The 21,886-nt window shown below is 47.9% G+C and overlaps 2 long non-coding RNA genes across 2 annotated transcripts; both read left to right on the top strand.

The window, feature by feature from the left end:
* Window positions 1–295: 295 nt before the first annotated feature.
* On the top strand, window positions 296–7,728 carry LOC148677336 (uncharacterized). Its single transcript, XR_015930591.1, has 3 exons — window positions 296–1,398; window positions 4,986–5,210; window positions 7,319–7,728. It is a non-coding gene; the product is annotated as an uncharacterized LOC148677336 (long non-coding RNA).
* Window positions 7,729–12,343: 4,615 nt separating this feature from the next.
* On the top strand, window positions 12,344–19,921 carry LOC148677335 (uncharacterized). The gene is made up of 3 exons (XR_015930589.1): window positions 12,344–12,798; window positions 13,679–13,782; window positions 18,062–19,921. It is a non-coding gene; the product is annotated as an uncharacterized LOC148677335 (long non-coding RNA).
* The last annotated feature ends 1,965 nt before the right edge of the window (window positions 19,922–21,886 follow it).

Raw genomic sequence — 21,886 nt, 5'->3', positions numbered from 1 at the left:
CATCCATTTTCTAACCTCTTTGTCCAGTACAGGGTCCATGGGGAGCAGGAGCCTATCCCAGCATGCATCGGGCACAAGGGAGGGTACACCCTGGACGGGACGCCAGTCCATCACTGGACACACATAGACACACACTCACGCACACTGGGCGGGGACACCAGTCCATCACAGGACACACACAGACACACACACACACCATGGTCGGGACACCAGTCCATCACAAGAGACACACACACACACACACACACACACACACACACACACACACACACACACACACACACACACACACACACACCATGGACGGGACATCAGTCCATCACAGGACACACACAGACACACACACTCACACCAGGGCCAGTTTTCCCAGAAGGCAATTATCCAGCACGTCTCTGGAGCGCGGAAGGAAACAGAGCGCCCAGGGAGGAACAGGGGGAGAACTTGCTGTGTGCAGAACTGCTGAGAGGCGGCAATGCTCACACTGCGCCACTGTGTTGCCGTGATGCTATATTATGATAATCTAATGTGACACTGTACCATTGCATTATATAGCATCTCAGAATTGTGAGCAGCAATCAGCGTGAGGGATTATTTGATAAATCCACAGAGTTACTGCACAGGCTCAGGTTATCCTTTTGCATTTTTGTCATTAATTAATCTCCACTTCCACAACTGCTGGTGTTTGTACTTTTCATTCAGAATGATTGAATTCATTGTTTTTCAAATGCGTGTTTTTCTTCCTCGCCGAAGAGCTCTATCTGTTGGCCTGTCCCCCGCGCTGGACCACAATGCACTCTGCTTCGGCCACGGTGGCGCTGTTGTCGACCGAGTGCACGTATTTCCTTGGCTACCGAGTGCTGCTCCTGTTCCATATCATGTCAACAACGGAGTTAAATAAACAGAGTTGTTGGTCTCCCTGGAACTGCCTCTTCCGGCTGCTCTGGGCCCTGGCTGTCACCGATACAGGGAGTCGGTATGTTGCTGGCGATACAGGGACTGATAAGACAAGGCAGTAGCAGCAGGTGAGCCAGAGAGGGCTTCACACACAGGCTGTGTCACCTTCTGGCTGGACAGCAAGCAAAGGCAACCCCTCCTGCACCCTGACCTCCTCCAGGCTCTACGGAAGAGGCCGACATTCAACGCTGTTTTCCCCTCGACATTTTTTAGTGAGGTTTGGTTTCCTCGAGACCCAGGTCAAAGCAGTCGCTGCGGTCTGCCGGCCTGGCTTGAGTTAGACATCCTCTTGAGGACGCAGCCTTGCAGGATTTCTGGGAGGCTCAGATGAAAGCCGTGCAGACAGTGGTAATTAAAACCAATTATGTCACTAATGGATTTAATTAAGCCGCGAAAGAGCTGTGGCAGAATGAAAACAAGCAGGAGCAGAAGGGAGGATGAAAGGTAGGGGTCTGGTGTTCTTTTGGCTTCTGTTCCATCCACATTCTCAGGTCAGGGACTAATTATTTAATTAGCTGCATAGTCCTAATATTTCTAGCCCGGCTCCGCGTGATGTATTGTCTCTAATGAAGTGAATATTTGGAGTACAGATACAACAGCAGAAGCTGTTTGTGTTTTGAGTAAACAACAGTCGGGTTAAGGTCGTTATTTATTAGACACCTTTACCTTGGCTGTATAATGGCTAGTTTCATGGTTTAATGGACTGGTGAGACTGGAACACCAGTAGACACCGATCTCTCCGGGAGTCGACTCTGAGCCTGACCTCATCCCTGATCTAAGGTATCCAGGTTTTTTAATCCATTGTTTAACCGGACAAAACGATTGAGAGTAAATTTGCATTTACAGTTACAACACGGGGACAGTTTATCCAGTAATCTCTATTACTTTGGCTGCGGTAAATCAGCACACTAGCTCCGACTCCCTGGTTACAATCCCCGAACATGAACCTGCTTCACGGTGATTTTTGCTCCTCTGTCGTCCGCATAAACGAGAGTCCCGCCTGGGATTGAATCTGGCAAACAGATTCCTACTACAGGAGTTACCTCCTCAAAGACGGAATAAGAAGAAATCGAGGCAGAGGCTGACGTTGTTTACGAGGTGTCCTTGCTCCGCCTGTGAAGCAAGCCCAGGGTAAAGGTGATACCAAAACGTGTGTGTGGCGGTGAGAGGGAGACAGTTCAATTCAGTTCAAGGTGCTTTATTAGCATGACCGATGGGTGCAATCAGTGTTGCCAAAGCAAATAAAAATAATAAAATGAACACGAAACAAAACAAAAAATAAAAGTAAAATAAAATCTACAGACATATACAACAAAGACATATAATAAAATTTACATATACTGTAGACAGAAGGAGCATTTCTGGAAGACAGACTCACTGTTCCTCAGGCTGGGACAGGAGATCACATACTGGGCTGCCACTTCCACTGAGTTCCCTCCTCCCTCTCCCAGTGATTCTGGCAGGTGTGGGAACTCTGGGATTAGATTTCTGAATTTCGGGAAGAATGTTTCTCCAATCCCAGAGCATCTGTCACACTGCAGTAGGAAGTGCACCTCTGTCTCTATTTCTCCCCGCTGGCAGTGGGAGCACAGCCTGTCCTCTCTGGGCAGCCAGGTCTGCCTGTGTCGCCCAGTTTCTATGGCCAGGCTGTGGTCACTGAGCCTGTCCTCTCTGGGCAGCCAGGTCTGCCTGTGTCGCCCAGTTTCTATGGCCAGGCTGTGGTCACTGAGCCTGTCCTCTCTGGGCAGCCAGGTCTGCCTGTGTCGCCCAGTTTCTATGGCCAGGCTGTGGTCACTGAGCCTGTCCTCTCTGGGCAGCCAGGTCTGCCTGTGTCGCCCAGTTTCTATGGCCAGGCTGTGGTCACTGAGCCTGTCCTCTCTGGGCAGCCAGGTCTGCCTGTGTCGCCCAGTTTCTATGGCCAGGCTGTGGTCACTGAGCCTGTCCTCTCTGGACAGCCAGGTCTGCCTGTGTCCAGTTTCTATGGCCAGGCTGTGGTCACTGAGCCTGTACTTCGTCAGTGATAGTTTGATAGTTACTCACTATCACTGTGGTTCTATCAGTGTTCTGTTTTATAGCACTGCTCCCGTTGGGCGGTATCTCTTTCAAGACGAATCGCCTCTGTTGAGCGGAGGGGGGGTTAAGCACAACAGTCGATAAGTGCTCTGTGTCAATAATACATGAGAAACACAAATCACGCTCTAAAAAGACGCAAAACGCCCGCCTTCTTCGTAAACTATGGGGAAAAAAACGCGGAATATGTAGCACGAAAGTGCTGTCTTCAAATGATAAAAAAAATATAGAGTAATATCAAAACCCGTTGATAAGCACATGTGCGCTTGTAACTGCTCTATCCACGCTCTACACAGCAGGTATATCTATTTCATATAAGATATCAATATGAACAGATTCTTTAAAGCCGACTCTGATCATAGCTCAGATTCAGTTCACAACCCCAGCGGAGTCTCCATACTGCTACACCACAGTCACGCCTCCGCTGACTGCACTGTGACGCGATGGGTGACGTCACTGGCTCCTGTCCTCGCCCCAGAACCCGCAGCAATCGCAGATCAATGACAGATCAATCAGCCCGTGCCTAAGGCGAGGCGTTGCGGGTCCGGCTTTGCATCTTCATCCTCATCGGCGCCGGTGACTTATTCCGTCCGATCCGACCGCCCCTGCGCGACGGCAAAGACGGTGGGGATCTGTGCGGTCTTCGGTATCGCCAGACCCCGAAACTAGAGCCTCGGTCTCCTTGAGACGGAACATTCACTTGACTAACAAAAGACGTGTCCGGCGTGACATGCTACAACTTCTGCCACTGGAGAATTCCGTGGGCAGACCGCACTTTTCAAAAGCTTATCCAGTAATCTGTATTACTTTGGCTGAGATGAATGAAATAAAAAAATAAATGATCCGCCCGCTCCCTTTGTGGTCTGTATGCGGGTGATGACGTAATGACACACAAAGACTGGTATTCCCAGACGCCTTCAGATGTAGAATCCAGACGCATCACTCCCCTCAGTGCTGGGACAGAAACACACCAAAGCGAAGATCTCTCAACAAGGCTGTTCTTCGTTAATTGTGCTCTTTGGTTTATTTTACAGCCCTTTGCTCACAGAAAGATAGTGTTATTCCCCTGACAGACGGCCAGGCTGTTGTTTAACAGCAGACACCCTCTTCAATGTCAGTGAGAACACGCCGTCACGTCGTTCATTCAGTCTGCCCAGACAGAAAACCTCAGTATCTGAATCTGCATCGCAGAGGAAGTCACATGAGGTCCAGTTCTGGTGTATATCAGCGGAGGTGCCCCACAAGACCCCACTCAGCAACCCACTCCGGCCTCTCAAATATGTACGGCGCGCACATTTATGTTTCTTTTAAAACAGTAGCAGGGTGGTATTTAGAAACCCAGCAGCAGGCTGAGACACTAAGTAGTAAAGGAAACGCAAATGGGAAATCAGTCACAACACGCCCAGAACGGACCGGGCTGGTTACACAAATCCGTCATGGGCCGCATGGAAGAGTGACAAATTCCCCAACGTTATCATTTATGTAATACATGAATGATAATAATCCTTAAATGTATATAGTGCTTTTCTGGACACTCCACTCAGAGCGCATTACAGGTCATGGGGATCCCCTCCACCCCCACCAGTGTGCAGCCCCACCTGGATGATGCGCCAGTCCGCTCCCCACACACCAGCTCTCAGTGGGGAGGAGAGCAGAGTGATGAAGCCCGTTCAGAGAGGGGGGTTATTAGGAGGCCATGACTGGTAAAGGCCAGGGGGAAATTTGGCCAGGACACTGGGATAACACATTAGCAGCTCTTGAGACACCAGTGCCTGGTGTGTGTGAAACAGTGCCTGATCTGTCCGCGCAGGTTCAGCGACAGTGTGTTCAACCTGTAGCAGGTGTCCTCTGCGTCGCCTCAGGGACCTGCCGACGCTGAGGGCGCTGGACTGCTTCTGGGCCAGCCCAGGTGGAACGGTACCAGCACAAGCTGACACGGGCATTCTCCATCTTTCCCACAGGCTCTCCACTCTCCCGTGCCTTCTTGTTTGCATGGTTTCACCATACAGTACCTCCGCCCTGATTTCTGCACCGCGTCTTCCTCCTCTTTCACGACAGTGAACCCTTCAGCTGAAAGGAGAGGGGAGCAAGATATTGAGGCTGCAAGCAATCCCACTTCTCCAGCTCAGGTTTCCAGCCTCCCTGCATCCGGGAGAATGGGGCCGCCGACGGAGATGTCCCTCACGGTGCGCTTGTCCTCTGCAGTTTTTCCGTGGGAGAAATATTAAACACACGCACACGCAGCTCCGGGGGCAGTTAACAAAGCCCAGGAGACGCAGATATGGGAGCTGTACTCCAGCCTCTTCCAACAGTATTCTGGACTGGCAGAAGAAATAGACCAGAGAAGACTGCCCTCAGCAATCATCCACACCAGCAGCAGAACTCGCTGCATCACCTGTGCATGCTGTATATTTCCAATACCACGCTCGTTCAAGGCCCTTTAAAGTCAGGGTTCGTCACGGCTGCCCACATCACTGATTGTAAATTCTCGGAGGTCACAAGTGCAAAGTGACTGATGTCCGTCACGTCCGCTTCTCTAAGACAAAAACCATGCCTGGAGATCGCAGTCTGAACAAGCATGAGGCAGGCATGGAAAATAATGTACAGGTGAGGGTTTCAATATCCCTGCCTGGCTTTTTCTCTGGCTAGCAGTGCAAGAGAGAGCACTTTACTGCGTGAAACACACAGCAGTCAGTCACAGTATGAGCCATGAGCCTGACTTAAAGCACAGCTACTTCATGTCCTTGCTGTATGAACAAGGACAGGTATGCACTTCTGCCTCAGAAGGCCCAGCTCGTGGCACGTCTGGTCTGACACTCCGGCCTGCATGCGTTCCTTGACCTCTGAGTCACGAGAAATGTAAAAACATAATAATAAGCTGAGGAATTTGATAATAATATGTAAAGGACTTCAAGCAGGTAGCTGTGTCAGCATATGTAGGCTGCAAAGGAACAGCGAAAGGTATACTCCTTGCTGAAAAGAGACGAGACACAACATTTCGGCTGTGGAACCTTCTTCAGCTGTGGGGGAGGGAGAGGAAAACCGGCAGTTGATAAAGCAGGGGAGAACAAAAGCTGGGAGAGGAGAGGAGCTGGGAGCAGGAGAGAAGCAGCATCGACTCTCAGGTGGTGTGGAGTCGAGAGAGGCGAAGAGAGCTGTGAAGTCAAAACCTGCAAATGAACAGAATAGAATAGATTAGAAGGAAATGAGCCTCTCGTTGAGAGAAGGGGGGAGGTGTTATCCTAGTTTCAGGATCATTTTGGTTTTGGATGTCATTCTGCAATAGGAGTTCCGAAACCCCTCTGTAAGGACACAGACGGGGAGATCAGTGTGATCATGGTCTTCAGAGGGGAAATGGGAAACCATGGGCTTGGAGAGATCTTTGATCCTCACCACCCTGACATCGTTCCCTGAGAGGGTCTCTCAGTTTCTTTCCTGTCTCAGCGAAGTAAATTCCTGGGCATTTTTTGCAAAAGACGCAGTAAATAAGGTTGCTGGAAATACAAGATGTCATCTGAGTGATTCGGAATTGTCCGGAGGGGCCTTGAATGAGCGTGGTATTGGATATATATGTGCAGGTGATGCAGCGAGCTCTGTTGCAGGGGGACGTGCCCGGTGTGGGGGTCAAGGGAGCTGTGAACAAGAAGGTCATGGAGATTAGCTGGTTGGCGGTATGAGATGATGGGGAGGTCAGACAAAAGGCACTGGTGGAGGGATCGTCCTGTAGGATGGAGAAGTTATCATTAACGGTCCTGAGGATAGAAAGGGCGTCAGGGCGATAGGTCCAGGAGTTCCTAACTGGGTTAACGATCCGAGGGGTATTTATGGTCTGGGAGAGGGCCCTATCAAAAAACATGGATGAGGTATCCTCTGTTAATGAAAAAAGAGTGTATTTTGAATGCTTGGTTATGGAAGTCCCTGTCGTCACTGCTAAGTTGGTGGAGCCTGAGGAACTGTGAAAAGGCAGAGAGTTTTTAGTATTTGTGGGGTGAAAGGAGCTGTACAGGAGATACAGTAACTGTGTGAATCTGTGGGTTTGTAATGGACAGAAGTAGAGAGTCGTGTGGATAGTTAATGGATAGGGTTATGTCCAGAAACAGAAGGGTAGTGAAAGATATGTTAGCTGTATACTAGAGGGATGGGTGTATAATAAACAATAGATATGTATATTTAAATTTATATTATATTATATATTTATATTGATAAAATAAGTATGTTTGTTCTTAAATAAATGTATCATAAAATAAATAACCAGCCAATCTTGAACGGGCAATTGTGCGTTTTCACCTTTCAGCTCTCAATTATGAAGCCTGTGACCGCAAACAGGGGAGAGTGAGGAAGAGGAGGCAGACTCCTCCTTCCCTTCGCCATGTGAGTCGCTGGTGTTTGAACACATCACAGGCAGCACAGCCCCGTTCCGCAGAGTCAGCGCTGACTAGAGGGGGGAAGGATGAGAAATCAGTCTACAGAAGAGCAACTGGATGAATTCCTGATGTAACTCCAGATCCATGCTTTGTACCTAACGGCTACTGAGTCATTTTCTCATGTTATAGGGTGAGGGTGTCTTTGCCATTAAACAAGATAAGTCCCCACCCAGCTCTAACACTGCTCTGTTTGTTAGGAAGAGCTACAGTTTCCTTGCCTGCTTCCTGAAGGGTAATATTTCCAATCTCCTCATTACTGGGATAAATCCCTATTCTAGTGGCGCACTAGGAGTAGAAGTGACCTTTCACTGGAATTAACGTTTTCTCTCTTAAGGCCAGCCGGTCAGCCGTGCAACAGCATCAGCTCCTAATCCCTAAAAAATAAATCGAGGATTCTAAATATATTGGATCACTGCAGAGTTAGATGGAGCTTTAAATTCGTACTTAGGTTTGAAAGCTGAAGTCCTGAAAGTAACAGAAGGAAACTCCAGCGGTTTTGGCAGGCCCTGTGCTATTTAATTCAATCACTGACTTGTTGTTTTAGCTCAAATATCCTTTTCTGCCCTGCTCCTCGAACACAAGTGCACCTGCCTTCTTCCTCACCCAGACACTCCCTGGAACTGCTCAGGCCTGCACTGCCACCTTGACCCCTCCTTGGAAAACAGGGAGACAGCCAAAGCGCAGCAGGTCGCTGAGGCACTGATGAATCAAGGGAGACTAAAAACACAGCAGAGATGCAAGTTACAGATACTTCAACAAAAACTGAATGGCAGTCATATGGATCACAGTCTGGGATTAAAGCCGACTGAACTCCCTGCTCTCCTTTCGGAATTTCGTTCCAGCCCATTAAGGTTATGTGGTTGCTTGTAACTGGACAATCTCCCAAAATCCGGTTGGACATTTTTCTTTAAAATTGAAAATGTCTTTACATTTTTTTATGAAACTCTAGGAGAGTTGAAACACGACTTTGAACACAGGGCAGTTGACGTTCAGGGAGGTTAAAACACACCCTCTAAGATCTAGAATGTCTAAAGTCCCAAAAAATCTAAAGGATTGTCAGAAATACTGGCAGAAGATCACCACTTTCTGTCAACTGCACAGATAACGCAGGTCACAAGAATAAAAAAAATACAGCTCCCTGTTCAATAGGGGCTTCTCAGTCTTAAATTAAGACGTCAATAAGACAACCAATAGATCATTGATTAACAGAGCATTTAGAAAGATCTGTATGATGTTGAAAGTACCTGTGACTCAATTGTATCAAAACATTTCCACACATAATGAGGGCTTATCGGTTCTGAACATTTTTTTATGTGCTACAGAAAGGATCCTCTAGTAACAGATTATGTCCTTTGTGGCCAAATCACACTTCCCCCTCCCTGTGAAGATCAATGTTCCCTATTGAGAGAATCCATGCCTAAAGTCACAATGGCCTCATTATGATAAGTCAGGGCTGCAGGACTGCAGGGATTGCAGCGCAGCAGCAGAGGAGGGGGTAAAACACACGAGCATCTCTGCACAGAAGGGCTTGGAGTGGCCCCACCACCTGACACATTCACAGCCCCGTCTGCATGGGTGTGCACTGCCCAGCGGCCGGGAGCTGGAGTCCTTGAAAGACGTCGAACAGCACCTCCGTGCACTCTGCAGGTAGCAGCCCTTAGGGAAGGAATGCAGTCCTCCTGCCCAGAAAGCAGGTCTGCGATTGTCAGTCACTGTTGCTGAACTAGGTGACCTACAGTAACACCCTGAAGACCAGATGATGCAGCACTGGACAGGCCAAAACAGTCTATAATAATAATAATAATAATAATAATAATAATAATAATAATAATAATAAACATAGTGCCTTGAAAAACAAGAGGCACTTGACAGTAAGAAAAATGTCAACAGGAAATGGAGATAAAGGTGTAAAGGTTGAGCTTTGTTTTTAAAAAGGTTTTTCAACACAGCACAATGGCAAAAATCAACAGGACGCTCCGAGTGCCCCCCTGACAATCCTGCGGCCAGCGTTTAACCCATTAACCCACGGAGTGGAGCTCTGGTGCACTGATCTCCCACCAGGCTTGCTCTCCGCCTCGGTCTGAGTGGCTGGCACACAAAACTCAGGGTAATGTTGGTATGAGATGCATGCAGTGATCTGCAACATGCTTGAAAAACAATGCTTTTTATGCTATTATAACATCAACCAAGTTTTGGTTTACTATGACGAATATTGGGGATAATGCTGAATTTGACATTTGACAATTAAGCCTAAACCAGTGTCTCAAACAGGGTGACTGGAGGACTTTGTGTTTTTGTTTATTGTTCCATTTGCAGTATCCAAATGAACAATTAGCCTTCTTATTTTCTAAATTAGCAACGCATAGGACTTTTCTTAAAGTCTTTTACAGTTGATTACAACAGGAACTTTACTTTATTAAATTTACAGTTCCTCGTAAATCACATCAGAGGTCTGCGAGCAGCATCCCGAGTGCACAGCTCATTAAATAATTGGACAAATTGCTTCAGGGATTGAGTTTTGAGACCCTGGCTTGATCCCAGCTGAGCCCAAACCCAACCCAACCTAAACGTGTACCCCTTCTGTGAACACTCGGAGTGCTAATCTTGCACACACAAAAAAAGCGACCTTCACGCAAATTCAAATTGTAGTGTAATACTGCGTATTCTGGGTTACTGTGAACACCCTCCAGGTAAGGAAGCGCCCCCTTGTGGCGACAGTTAAAGGTGCGCCCAGTCCTGAAGGGCAGCTCAGCGCAGGAGCCAAATTCACCGCCCCTGCAGTGACCAGAGTCACAGGAAATGACTACCAGCCTGCAGCACCTGCTTCCTTGGGGAGGGGCGGCTGATTAATGGCGCAAATAGGAAGGCGCTTTCGGTAGCGCCAAAAAAGCGAACAGACATTGTCGAAGATCCCTGTTCGTGGAAGCGCGACTCCCTCGCCGCGTCGCGGCCGTGTGCACTCCAGCCCCGGCTCCAGGAGCGGGCCCCCGGCTTCACTGAGATTCGCGAATACAGCTGCAACGGAAAGCAGAGTCAACGCAAACGTCTGCAGAGGAGAGAGCCCTGGACGTGAAGACGCGCGGAGAGGCTGGTCAGACACACACCAGACCCCCCGTGGTGACGCTGCACGTATCCACACGCCTCACAGCTCCGGCCGTGTGCGGTCGGGTTTGGCGGCCTCTGGCGGTGAAGCTTTTGTCACTACAGCTCTTCCCCAGGCGCGTCGAATACAGCAACCAACCAATCAATCAATCAAGGTTTATTTATCCAAGGCACAACAATACAGCGTGCAGCAGTGGCTGCTGGCAATGAAATGTCTTTTCTACGAGCTCACCAGGGGGGGAAGGGTAAAAATCACAAAATTAGAGTTACAAAATAAGGTGACATAATGATAGGTAACAGTGCCATAGAGGTTGAATAAAATAAACTCAGACAAAACTCAATATAAACAGAGCTGCGTTGTGTCCAGGGTGTATGCAATACATTATGTCCAAGAAGTGAAGTATGATGAAAACAGTGAAAACTGTGTGTCCATGTAGCCGTTACAGGTGATTTGCTGAAGGAGCTGCAGGTTGGCTGCTCAGCAGTCTTATTGTCTGGAGGGAGAAGCTTCTTCAGACATCCAGCTGAGTAGATCTCCTGGATGCTTGGTAGCTCACAGCCGCATCAGACCTAGCTGGCAAACAGCGGGGTTATAAATGCCACTGCAAGGGCTCCTACTGTATGTATGAATTGTAATAATAATAATAATAATAATAATAATATTTCTTTATTAGCCCTATACAATTTCTTGCATTAGGAATTCGTCTTTTCACATACCCCAGCTTTTCTCCATGGAGACACAGACACAGACAGGGAGAGAAGCTTGGGGTCAGAGCGCAGGGTCAGCCATTGTACGGCACCCCTGGAGCAGTTGGGGTGAAAGGCCTTGCTCAGGGGCCCAACGGAGTCGGATTTCTCTGCCAGCCGCAGGATTTGAACCAGCAACCTTCCTGATCCTGAGCCCCAGAGCCACCGCTCCGCCCATGAATTCCCTATTAATAAAATCTATGACATAACACAGTGTAAACATTTCGTCATCGACCTGTGCACAGATTAACCCAGCTTGGTATGCATCGTCAGCACCCTGTAACATAAACTGCTCTTCATATGAAAACAAAACCCGTTGGTTATCGAAGTCTCTCTCTCGACTGTTTCTATTCGTAGTAAATCCACAGATTTAAACTACGGCGCGTGTTTCTGGTGTCATTGAGCAGCGGATCCACCCAGCGGTCACTCGTGGTAAATACCGCGTACCCTGTCGCATTTCCAGAGAGCGTTTTGTTTTCCCCACTTAATTAGTGTAATTAAACACAGTTTGAAAACAGACAGTTAGGGTTTATTCATCGGATAGGACATATATGACGGCTTTGCTGTTTGTGTTCCCTTTTCCAAGGTGTTTATTCGGTTTACGTGAGAGCAGAAGGCTGAGGTGTGTGTTATAGAGATTTTTCAATTCACTCTTCATTAAGTTTAACATTGTAAACAGGAGCAGAACGTCTGTCTGTCTGTGCTCCCAGTAGCGAGGATTGTCAGCACACGGGTTGTTGCTGGCTGGGGTGAGCTGAGCGCTGCAGGGCTGCAGCGAGCGGGACCTTGTCCGTATGACGGGACACGGCGTCAGGGTGGAGATCCTGCGACGGAGGCACGCCGGCCGCTCTTTTCTGGTCCCTGCAGTCTTTTCCAAGCGCGGCTGGTGAGGCATCGAGGAGCGGAAATAAGAAATAATCTCGTCCCTTTCACCTGCTCCTCCTCCATGCATATACACACACACACACATATATATACAGTATGTTCATAACTGTACATCCCATTCGGCGGAGGCACACCGAACGCCCTTTTCATAGGGAAATGCACCACCCGCAGCTGAGCGGGACTCCTGTTGGATCCTGTTGACAAAAACACGGCTTCTTTCTCGAACCGCTCTCGGGACCGGGACCGGGGCCGAACTCTACTGAGGGTGCTGTGGGTGCCCTGCGTGATAAGGAGCCTCACCAATCGTTGTGATGGAAAGAAACTTTGTTTCATTGTGTTGTTTGTTAAAAAAAGTGTGTGTGTGTTATTTTCCCACTGTTGTTTCACGTCAACCGCCGCTTCCCCCCACCACCACGGGTTGCAAGAGGTCAGAGCACCCCTACGCAGCAGCCCCGCTCCCGGGCAGGTGAGGGGGTCCGGACTGAGAACAGAGCCGGTTCCTGCGAACCGACAGAGCCCGGAGAGATCCCCCGAGCTGGGAGCCGACAGGCCGCGACAAGCCGAGATGAGATCGCGCAAAACCGGACCGTCTCGCACCCCTGCCTCCAAGCCAGATGTATATATAACCCCTGTTCTATAAATACTCCGCCTGCGGCGATATTCATCTTTGCATAGGCAGAAAGGAAAGCTGGCGAGCCGCACTCGTCGAACAGCTTTCCCATGTATTTCAGTTGCTGAGGTTTGCTTTTATGTGAACTGTGTAAACTCTAAGAATAAGGCTGGCGGGGTGGGGGTGTGGGGGGAGGCGATATCATCTCCTTCTGGTTTCAACAAGACGTACATCTGATATCGCTCTGACTCGGGTACAATCATGTTGCTTGTTTTTCCTGAGACATGCTCTCCAAATTGTGAGTTTGTATCTCGCCAGAAGTTCGTGCCAAGGTTAAGGGGTGGACAAGCGATTTGCCGAGGATATCTACCGACATGGTTCTGTGGTTTCCCATAGTCCGCCTGCCTAAAATGCAAATTTGCATAGGTTTTGTTTTTCTTCCGTTAAATCTGATTGAATAGATTCTGTTTGACAGTTTAGTCACACTTCCTGCATGCTAACTGTACACTGCACACCGTAAGAAGACGTTTTTATTTTTTTTTAAAAAAAAGGGCTAATATCATCGCTTGAGCTGATCACTTTCGATCTGGGTCTGTCAGTGCTGCTCACTCAGTACTCCGGGGGTGTTGTTTAAGTAACACAGGAGCATAAGAGAGGTTACAAATGAGAGGAAGGCATTACGCCCATCTAGACTTTTAATAGTAGAGAATACTATTCTTGCGTTCCCATTCAAACGTTTCCAAAAAGGAGCTCGGCAGCTTGTTCCAGACTCCAACGACCCCGTTCTTGGTTTTTAAGCCCCTACATGTCGTTTCCGCCTGGGTCCTCTGCGCTTCACTGTTGCTTCCGAAGACCGGGTCCAATTTCACAGAATTCTCTCCTGCAGGGGGCAGTGCGGAGCAGCTCCTGGGGCTCTGTACTCCTGGGTAGAAGGTGGTTGTTTCACCGCTGCTGTAGGGCTCCCGGAGGCCAAGAGCTCTACACGTTCAGGTAGGGACCTGCATCAGCAGGCGTGGGCTGCAAAGGACCAGGTGAAGGTTTATCCATGACGAAAGGAACAGAAAAGCTGAAACGATTTCTTATCCTTTTCAGCCTGGAATAAACCTTCACCTGTGCCAATAGTTGTATGTTTTTAGAAAATAGGTAATTGTATTACCTGCCTCTGAGTTGTTTTGGATAAAACCACCAGACAGATGCATAATAGAGAGGGGGCTGGAAGTCTTCATTCCGTGATGTATAAATCCCAGGCCCATTCCATTTCTCTGCTAGCAACCCCAGGCAATCAACGGGACCTTTTGCCCTTAACATTTCATGCAGATCGATTTTGAGAGAATTTCTCCCATGAGGACAGAACGCCCTGTTCTTAAGAATAGCCTTCGATCTTCGATCGCTGTGCCTCCATTCGCCAAGGTGAGAAATACACCCCGCTCACCTCCACAGGAGCCTGAAGGCGAGGAACCCTTCAGGCCTGCAAGCAGGGCGGTGCTGTGAGGATCTGATCCTCACAAGGGGCAGAACTCCGGCCTCTGTCCGTGCAGGAATTCCCTCACAATTCCAAGGACGTAACTTGTTTGTCTTGCAGAAGAATCTAATTAAACAACGTGTTCAGTGTATCTTCATTACAAGCAGTTTTCACATTACATTTGCGGAAAATGAGACTACAGTGTTATAGGGAAATGCTACAAAAACAATGCTGAGTACCCAGAAGATTAAATAAATACCTTAGGGATTAAAATTAATTAATATACTTTCTGGACTACGTTTTCATGAGCTTCTCACTATAATTTCTGCATTTTAGATTTTCAGTGTGGAAACACTTTCATCCAATAATTATGTTTAATAGTTAATTAAAAACAATGACTGCTGTTTTAGCTGTAGTGTATTATTAAATGTTGCTGTGTTTACGTTCTTTTGGGATGGAGTAATGCTTTTCATCTGGGTACGAAGATATTGAGCATTGCATCACCGAGAGCACAAATTGAGTTTAACCCCTTATTTAACCTGAATTTAAACACTGACAAAAAACACGCGTGCTTTTCTTGTGCTGTCATTTTCGACCCTTCATTCTCGTCCTCGACTACGACTCCGCCTCCCGTTCTGGTGCGTCCTGCCTTCCGTCGCCTAGTGCTACACGACACCTGGGATCACAGTTCAGGGAACCTGTCGCTTTCACCAAAGGACAGGAGGGGCTGCCTGCTCTTCAGACGAGTGAGGGATGGCATGTGAGGAGGGGGGCTGAAGTGCATTGTGGCATTTGACCACTTCTGGATAATTATTGGCTCTCAAAATATTTTTGATTGATGGATACCTTTGGAATGCGGACTTTTTGCTTCGTCAATTATCTCTTATCTCCCTGTGAGCTATGTTGACACTGCACGAAGGCTATGGGTTATTTTTAGGGTAAGAGATGCAAGGAATAGTTTTTTTGTTTTCAAATCACAGATTGTTTCATCTGTTAGTAACTTAAAAATAAACGCCACAACGTGATCGGTTTCCCTTTTAGCTGTCTTCCCAGCAACAGAAACGATTTCTCCGTGGATGGACGAAGAATAAGAATTTACATTAAAAAATTAATTAATTTGGAAAAAAAAAGCTTCAAAGAGGGGATGCTATTTAAAAAAATAAATTTCTATTAATAACCCCTTCGCTTGTGACAAACACCACATGTTTGCATGATTTGTTGTTTTCTTGAGGGTCACAAGATTGAGGCCGATTCACAAAATCCCAGAAGCCCTAGAGTAATGGCCTTCAGAAGCTGATTAGTGAGTCTGAGGCCAACACTCTGTTTTTTCCTCAGGTTTTGCCAAGTCTCTCCTGGGCAAAGTCCAGGTGGAAACAAACTTGACTGCTCAATGTGCTCAATTTCGTCTTCAAGGCAGAACATGAAATTCAGCTAAAATAAACTACCCTTGTTTAGAGAAGCCTCTAGAACATTTGGAACCAGTTACTGCTGAAAGGTCCACACTGTGCATGAAGGCAGAACCTTGTAGCATACAAGCAAAAAAAAAATGTAAATGGTCCTTTGGTTACTAAACCCACTCTGAAAAAAAAAAACAGAGGAGGAAAATAAATGTACCATCGGGTGGTACATCAGCCATATTCTCCAGAAATGGTGTCTTGGAGTATTTCCTGTCTCATTTAGAGAAAGTGTTGAAGGTATTTCTACGCAGTTCACAAAGACCGCGCTGATAACTTCTGTCCTTCTGAGCCTCAGGAAGTGTTTTGTACAAAGTAAAAGCCTGACGACATTGAATTCATGTCTTCTTGTGGCTGTTCACTATGACGGGGGTTTCTGAGCTGTACACCGAGCTGCGGTTAGTCCCTTTGTGATTAAATGGATAGCGTTGCTCGGACGACCACTGCCAAGTGAGATTGGCTATGGATCGCTGGGTGCTTTGGAAGCGGAGAGAAATGTCACAAAATGAACCGCTTAACGAGGTAGAAAAGTTTCAAATGCACTCACGTGACCAGCGTACCTTTATCAAACCCAAGAGGATGAAACAGTCCTCTTGAAATTGGCCGAGAACGCTAAGGTACAGCCAGTTTCAGAGCAGAGTAATTGGCACCCTAATAAAACCATATCAATCAAACATCTTGAATCAGCTTCCCTGGGAACCATTGCAACATCAGTCTGGCAAACTCTAACTACACTCATATAAAGGTGTGAATGGCTGGAGGGCCTGGCGGTGTGTGTTTGATTACTCAGTAAAACCCTCATTTTAGTGGGTTAGCTTACAGAAAGAAGCACAGCGTCAGCGTTTGTTTAAGAAGAGATCCTGTTAGGTAACTTGCTGGGAGTTAAATAACAATGTTTCCTATTTGGCAAGCAAAGCGAGTGGAAGAGTCTGTGTGACAGAGCCGCACAGTCCAGAGTGCAGTCTGCTTTAACCCCGGGCAGAGCAGGGGCGCCGGGGGGTGCTCACGGATCATTTTGAAACCCGTCGGACAGAACAACCGAAGAGGACCCCCCATGTAATAATAATGTTGCTTTATTAGCCCTATACAATTTCTTGCATTAGGTATTCATCTTTTCACATACCCCAGCTTTTCTCCATGGAGACACAGACAGGGAGAAGCTGGGGGTCAGAGCGCAGGGTCAGCCATTGTACAGCACTCCTGCAGCAGGTAGGGTGAAGGGCCTTGCTCAGGGGCCCAACGGAGTAGGATTCCTCTGCCAGCCGCGGGATTTGAACCGGCAACCTCCCAGCCACAGGCGCAGATCCTGAGCCACAGAGCCCCCGCTCCGCCCATAATGAGGCGAGCGGTGAACGAGGCGGTGTGATACGTGACACAGCGGCCTCCTGGCGTGGCTTGGGACACCCCGGAGCCTGTCCCGGGGGAGAAGGGCTCCCAGCAGGATGGGACCCCAGCCAGCAACTCCACACGGCACACGCCTGCGGCCGGACTCGAGCCCAGGGCACAGGCTGTGAGGCAGCAGCACTGACCACCCCAGGCTTCAGTCTAGGGAGCGGAACATCACTTCTTTTCACCCCTCCCAGCAGATAATGACATTCCTTGATTCTTTGTAGATCCCGTGGTGCACGGTATGTCTTGTACCTTGTGTCTTGTACTGTTAAAACAGACGTTTTCTAACCGCTGTATCCAGTACAGGGTCGCGGGGGAGACAGTGCCTATCCCAGCAAGATACAGCTACAAGGCAGGGTGCACCAGTCCTCACAGGGCAAGCCCAGACACAACCACTCACACTCTCACACACACACTCACACACTCGCACACACTCTCACACACACACTCGTACTCTCACACTCACACTCTCACACACACACTCACACTCTCACACACACACTCTCACACACACTCACACTCTCACACACACTCGCACACACACACACACACTCGTACTTACACACACACTCGTACTCACACACACACACATTCACACACTCACACACACACATTCACACTCACACACTCTCACACACACACTCGTACTCTCACACTCACACTCTCACACACACACTCGTACTCTCACACACACACTCGTACTCTCACACACACACACACACACACACTCGTACTCTCACACTCACACTGTCACACACACACTCACACTCACACCAGGGCCAGTTTTCACAGAAGCCAGTGCAGCCCACCAGCATGTCTTTGTTGTGTGAATCCGGCCTCAATGACTGCTTTCTGAAAGGACTGATAATAGACAGTCACCTGTTTTAGACATTTTATATTTTGGTTTGAATTGTTTGCAAGGACTGAATACAGTGTTTGTAATGAAGTTTATTTTTTATTTAAGAAACAGCGTGTCTTTGGACAGGGAGAGGATACCAGAGCACCTGGAGGAAACCCCTGTGAACACAGGAAGAAATCTCTCGTGCTTCAAATGGCAAACTCAGAACTTAACAGAGTGGAAGGAAAAGGGTTTTCATTGTAAAAGAAAAATACAAAAAAATTCAACAAGGAAGCAAGCATCACAAAATGCTTTGAGGGAATGTGGGGAAGTGCAGCTGGCCTGTGAGGAGGGCTGTGCAGTGCTTTGACACTGCTGGGTTCTATGACTGGGTTTCAGGCCAGTCCGGCAATGAAACAGCCGAGACACTCTGACCTTCATGGCCACCTTGCAATCCCACAGGCTGCGGGACTGGACGGACCATCTCCCAGTATGTATTGCTCAGTTCTTCCAGTACACCACAGACAGACAGGGGCAGAATTCCACCCTGGGAGACCATGGTGTTTCCAGAAGCAGTTATCGCCCCTTCGCAGACGGCCAGGCCTGATCAGTTGATCATATCTTGTACTTTAGAGTACAAAACACTTGAAAGAACGTCAGAGTTGAGCTACTCTGTTGCGTCCTGGCCAGTCACTGGGCAGACACCCCAGTGCTGCTGTACAGTACGATCTCAAACTGCACTCAACTCCCACTGCTGATTTCTCCTGAGTGCTGAGCTCCTCTGAATGCAGGTGAAGTACTGAGAGCCAGCGTGAGACCTCAGGCGATAAAGAGGGGGGCATGATGACCTAGCTTGGGTTTTCAACATAACTGCTCACCACCTCTCCCAAGTTTCCGAGTAACAGGCCTGTGGAAATGGGGCAGGTTACCGCTCAGAGCAGTGCGGGCAGTCTCTCAGGGGAATGGAATCTCTCGGAGATAAAGACAGAGGGCTCTAATTAAGTGCTGTCCTCAGTATGAGTTCTTGGATCTGTTAAGAGGGCAACCAGCAGGTACACGGAACTGAATTATTTATGAGAGCCTAGATGTCTACCACACTGGAATGCAACAGGGTAAGACTCTTGCCTTAACGCATTCCTGAGATGACCATGTGAGTTTATAACCAAATAAATACCATGTGTATTTACTTTCTGAAAGATTATAGCTTGCCATATAAAGGGATTTTTGCACTCATCCAGTATGTGGTTGTGATTTTTTTTAGCTTTTCACGGGTTTAGCTCATGACAATGGCTCCACAGTTCCGTGCTCTTAGGAAAATAAGATGATTTCATCAGCCTGATGCAATACCGCAGAAATGTTAAACATGCCAGACCGAGATCTGGTGATGGATTCTGAAGTACCTAGTGGCAGTAACTCACACAGTTCTTTTAAACTTAAAAAAAAAACTTTAAACTTTAGCGCTGATGTGGCATAGCTCCAGGGTTCCGGGTTTGAGTCCAGTGTCCATCCTTCTGCATGGAGTTTGCATGCTCTCTGGCGTTTGCAAGGGTTTTTGCGAAGTGCCTCGGTTTCCTCCCACCTCCTAGCGCGACACTCTGAGGCTCTGTGATGGACTGCTGTCCTCGGAAGAGAAGGATGCAGCGGTGCGTTCTCGGACGGGCGCTGTGAGTGACAGCTCCCCTGGAGAGCCTGTCGGCGAGGAGGACGGCCCGTGCCTTCGGAGGCACACCGAGCTCGTGTGCTGCAGGAGGAACGCGTAGAAAAAATTTCAGGCATTCCTTCAACATCCTTGCGTCCTTCGGAGGAGACGTAAAACCGAGGTCCTGACTCTCTGTGGTCACTAAAAATCCCAGGGCGTTTCTCGAAAAGAGTAGGGGTGTAACCCTGGTGTCCTGGCCAAATTTCCCATGGGCCCTTACCAGTCATGGCCTCCTAATAATCCCCATCTATGAACTGGCTTCATCACTCTGCTCTCCTCCCCACTGAGAGGTGATGTGTGGTGAGCGTTCTGGCGCACTATGGCTGCCGTCGCATCATCCAGGTGGGGCTGCACACTGGTGGGGGTGGAGGGGATCCCCATGACCTGTAAAGAGATTTGAGTGGAGTGTCCAGAAAAGCGCTATTGAAGTGTAAGCAATTAATTAATTAACATAAAAAGTTATCAATGCAAAACGAGACAAACCGAATTCTCAGTTCAGATCGGTTTCTTAATGACTCGGTTCTAAAGGCTGAATCCGGACTCACGTTAATTGGTTTCTTCGTATGTTAATTTTTGTTTTACTGTTACTCTGAGCCTTCTTGGATTGTACTGGCTCAGATCACAACGTAATATAAATCATTGTTTTAGAAAAAATAAGAGGGCAGCCACGAACAAAAAAAAAAAAATATCACAGTACCAAAATAAATTGAAAAAGACAAAAACATAAACAAAACAGACCCTGATTTGGTCTCTTGGATTTGATCTAGTAATTCCGTATTCCGCAGCTCCATGCAATGCTCCTACTCTGCCGCTAGGGGGCTCGCCTTCTGTTGCTCTTCCCATTGCGGTTCAAGGCTCATTTTTTAGAATCAGCGCGTTTAGTCACATAACAGGTAATATACCTGAAGGCGCTTAAAACCACCAAAACAGTTTCACTTGGCAATGCCGAGGGTGACAAACTATGAATCAGAGGAAGTTCTGAAGAATGAAAGGCGAGGATACGTCATTCAGTTTACCTATTATTATTTTTTATCACCTGTTTACTATTGTTTTTTTTCTCATAGATACGAAGCCCTTTTGCTGTTAACGCTGCACTTAAAAGATTATGTGCGAGTGAGAGAGAGACGAAGAGAGACCTTTCTGTGCAAAATCTGCAGTCAGAAACAGAAAAGCGAGTGTTTGAAAGATTGTAAATAGAACTGACATTTCTGCATTAAGTCACGAAGTGAAGAAGTTCAGCAGATCTATGAGTGCCTTGTACACAGTGCTGACACTAAGCCAGCAATGCTAAATCTGGCACTCAATATGTATTTCATCTGTCTGTAGTTACAGCTGTGGTTTGCGTTCATAAAAGCAAGCAACACAAGCCCAGCAAAATGTTTACGAAGCGTCCCTGACATGTACACAAAACGTACAGAAATACAAGCAGGAAATCACACAGCGTCTCTGTGCTATAGTGTGAAATCTAGCAGAAACAGAAAACATCACACCTTAAGTCAACCGTCTAAAGAGGGGTTCGACAGAACACCAGGTACCCCTGTTTCTCTGGACCCGGCTCTGTTCTACTTATTCCTTAGTTTAGTGCTTAATTTTTGGACATTTAAAAAAAAAACATGGAAAGAAATCCATTCACTGCCAGAGTATACTTTCCTTTTACTTACTCGACCACCTGCGGCCAGTTTCTGTAAATATCCGGCCACGGTCACAAAACCACTCATTCCTCTTCAGGGTCAACCTGGAGTCTATTTCCGAAGCAGGGTACAAGGCGTCCTGTACCCTGGATGGGACGTCAGTGCACCACTGTAGAGCACAGTCAAAGGCAGAATTTAGAGAGACCAATGATCCCACCCGGCATGTCTGGGAGAAAGCCAGAGAGACCATGCAGGCTCCGCACGGACAGACCCCAGTGCGGAACCGAACCCAGGACCCGAGCAGACTGCCTAGCCACCTTGCTGCCCTTCCCCGAAACACCTCCTCAGAAATTTTCCCTCATGTCTCCCCTCATGTGTTCCTTGAAAGGCTGTTGCGCAAGGCAGCGTAACGTGTCCAAGCAATACTGTAGCTCGGGGGGGGAAAGACTTAACTCTTGAAGGCAGGGCTTCTGTGTCCAGGGCCCTTCAGGACCCTCAGCGCTCTTTGTCACGTGGTTCAGTGGTTTCCTAAGGAGGCACGGATTTCAGACGAGTTCTAATGTTCGGCACCGAGGGCTGACTGGCAGGCTGTGGGTTCGAGTCCCTGCTGCTGCAGACACT

The sequence above is a fragment of the Lepisosteus platostomus genome, chromosome 2 (genome assembly GCF_059453375.1).
Source record: "Lepisosteus platostomus isolate fLepPlt1 chromosome 2, fLepPlt1.hap1, whole genome shotgun sequence".
Classification (NCBI taxonomy): domain Eukaryota; kingdom Metazoa; phylum Chordata; class Actinopteri; order Semionotiformes; family Lepisosteidae; genus Lepisosteus; species Lepisosteus platostomus.
This window is presented reverse-complemented; position numbering and strand designations above follow the sequence as displayed.